The sequence below is a fragment of the Sparus aurata genome, chromosome 10 (assembly GCF_900880675.1).
Source record: "Sparus aurata chromosome 10, fSpaAur1.1, whole genome shotgun sequence".
Classification (NCBI taxonomy): Eukaryota; Metazoa; Chordata; class Actinopteri; order Spariformes; family Sparidae; genus Sparus; species Sparus aurata.
Window position 1 is genome coordinate 16,717,967 of NC_044196.1, and position 3,319 is coordinate 16,721,285.

At 41.9% G+C, this 3,319-nt stretch overlaps 1 long non-coding RNA gene across 1 annotated transcript; it reads right to left on the bottom strand.

Moving 5' to 3' along the window:
- Nucleotides 1-201: 201 nt before the first annotated feature.
- LOC115590519 (uncharacterized) lies at nt 202-1,617 on the bottom strand. Its single transcript, XR_003985763.1, has 2 exons — nt 1,176-1,617; nt 202-728 (listed from the first exon to the last, which is right to left on the bottom strand). It is a non-coding gene; the product is annotated as an uncharacterized LOC115590519 (long non-coding RNA).
- Between the last annotated feature and the right edge of the window lie 1,702 nt (nt 1,618-3,319).

The following is a 3,319-nucleotide window of genomic DNA, read 5'->3' on the forward strand; positions in this document are numbered from 1 at the left end:
ATGTTACCTGTGGTGTTCCCTTGGTTAGTGTGGCGGCCCTGAGGCCAACATTCCACCAGAGCCCCTATGAACTTACTGGTTTCTTGTAAACCACACTGGTTTAATACCTTTCTCGTGCTTTTTACAGCACTCAGCTTTCTGACATGACCTTCACAAATGAGTGCCCGCTTACCTTTATCAAACACTCATTTCATCATCACAACACATTTACAACATTTAATCTCACACAACTGTGTTGAATACAAAAGATCACTGTACAATTGCTGGAAGTCCTGGAGTGGACAGCAACTTTAGCCAGGCTTGCAGCCTTGTCGGCACGTTGACCAAGTTACATTTTGTCCTCCATCCATGATGTTGATGACTTCCTGGCTGCTGTGGAAAACCAGGGCATAGGACATAAGCTTTAGGCCAGGATATATGGTGAAAGGATTGCAGCTCTGATTGAAAATTCAGCCTTCCCACATCATCTACGGCGAGCATCCTGTAGTCTTGGTTGGGCTAATCATTGAGCCCTCCTGCCTTGTGGTGTGAGCCTCTTTGCGACACTGTCCTCTCTCTCCCTCAGCGTCCGGGCTTGCTGGGCTGGATTCACACATTTTTCATGGTGGTAGCATTGCCCCCATTGGTGGCTGGATACCAGGTGTCGTTGCTACACTTCACCAGCCGCACCACATCCGTCATGGTGGTTGTATTTCCTTGGGTTACATACTCCAACTCCGCTCCTCGTGCTACACAGAAAAGGAAGATTAGTTTATCAAGTTTACATACCACAGATGGCATAGCTGTCATTCTTTAAATTCTATATAGGCATATTTGAGAGTTGGAACTCCATTCATCCAATTTCTGTGCCATGTGCATGGCACAAATAGCAAAACATGTTGACGTATCTGGACAGTCACCTCTGTGACTTCCTGGCAGTGGCATGAGCAGTGGTATTCTTTTGGCGTTGTAACATGCAATACTGTCTGTCTTTTCTGTGCTTTGTGCACTGGTTCAACTGAGTAGGTTATCCACTGCTGAAACATGTCTGAGTTCCACTGTGCAGTTCTTAGTTTGGCCAAATCTCTTTTTTTTCTTTCGCTTACTCATTAGTCAAATCCATCTACTGGCATCTATTGTTGTCATTTCCTGATTTGTTTCTGAGTGTCCTGACATGACGTGTCTGTGCATATTACCTGTAATGTCACCATTCCTTCTCTTGGCAGTCAGTGGTGCGGGGTAGTCCCACCCAATGTTTACCTGGAACGTTAGCTATTGTGCTGTCGGTGGCAAGTGCATAATCATATGTATCAGTTTTTTACATACAGAAGATGTAGTAGTTCTCCCATTTTTTTTTTTTAAGGTGACTATGGCAAGTACACAATTAACATGTGGTGTAATAATAGTGGCGCATGTCATTAGGACTTCTCCTTCTCCCTCCCCCCTTGCGAAACCTGAAAGGGTTAGCACAAAGAGAAAGAAAACAAACAAATTAATCTGAGTCAGAGAACACTCCGACTCTGGCCTGAATTCAGGCGTGGGCGGGTGGTGTATGACTTGCAGGCCGGACAGTCCTTCACGTGCACTTTCCAGGGTGTCACTGCCTGTGGTTGTGCTGGCGGCATCATCCTCTGCAGCCTCTCCGACACTACTATCAGTCTTTCACCTGTTGGAAGACAAGTCTGTGGATTTGAGTTAAACCCCGTAAATAGTCCCCCAAATTTCCTGCTGAAGCAGTGATCCCTCTATAGGGTCCCTGCACTGTGGCAGTGGCATTGGGTGTCCAGTGAGCATCTCATGCAGGGTTAGATGGGTTAGTCTGTTAGTTTGCAAGCGCATAGAGATTAGTGCTAATGGCAAAGCATCTTCCCAGGTGAGTTTACCATTAAATCAGCCATGATTTTGGCTATTTCAGTTTTTAATGCACCATTGGCACATTCTACTAAACCTTGTGACTGTGGACACTTTATATGTATGTTTTTATTAGATGCTTGATGCTTCTGCTGTTCAAATGATGATTTTACTTCTTCTGTGACAGGTATGTGAACCTTGATGTGAAAATCATAATGCAATCAACACAGACACTTTATATATACGCTTTTTTAAAGGATCGCAGTATTTTCAATTAGTACTTTACCTGTTTCAGTTCTAATATCAGCTTTAAATTTCTTATCTATGAACACACCATTTGGGCAACAGAGTAGGTTGGTCAAATACTACTTGATTCACAACAGCCTTCTTCAGCTCACACCCTGTACTTAGAGAAAAAAAAACAAAAAACAGATCATAGCGTTTACTTTAATATTAACTTGGCTTAAACTGTATTTGCAACACAATTGGTTATAATATTTGAAATAGCAGCTTATATGTAATCATCAAATAAATGTATTTGTCACTGGCATGTAGGCATTCACTTCAGACAACAACCGCTAATGAGACAGCATGCTGGAAGGAGCTTGAAAAACCACAACAAAACCTTGCTGTACAAAAAAAGGAAAAGTTCACTGAGCTCGGACACAGCCGACAGTGAGGAGAGAAAGGGAGGGCGATTACGTCACACCGGACGTGCAGTAGAGCGGTGGGGGTTCTAGGATCCCCCTCTCACACACACCAGGGGAGGAGCAATGGAGCTGCAGTTTGAAACACAACTTTTCAGCACACAACTTCCTAGGCCACCAGCGAGATAGGAACCCGCTCTTAAAGTAATACAAGTCCTCATCCATTTAGCATTTAGAAACTATTAGCCTGCGCGAATAGTATTCATAAGCCAAAAACAACACATACATAAACAACAATCTCATAAATCACACCCAATACTAATATATCTTTAGCACACATGTTTTAGACCAGAACTATCAAGTTTGTCTAATAACCTTCACACCGTTTGACTACTTAACAGCAACACAAAGCTCTTTAGAACAGCAAAATGTCTCTAACACCTTGACAGTTACATCAGCATAAAATCACACAACATTGCGAAATAGCACAATTTATTTTAGGAAACACAAATCTTACCAGCAGATTTTTCAACACACAGTCAGGACACAGGTAGTTGACAACACACAGTCAACAACTGCATACACTACTTTTGCGCTTTATTAAACCCCCATAAGAATGCTCGAACATTTATTATTGATTTTACTGAAACTTTTTTTGCTGATCTTCGATTTTTGTTTACTAACTTTTATTGTTGTTTATTTCAGTTCAGATTGTTCTTTTCTGCAGTTTTGGTCCTTGCGTGCGTTATTCTTACATCTCCTTTAATTTAGACCTTAATTTACTTTGATTTTAGGTTATTTATCCAATGTTTGCCGTCCATGGACTTAAGGCTGCATTTTAA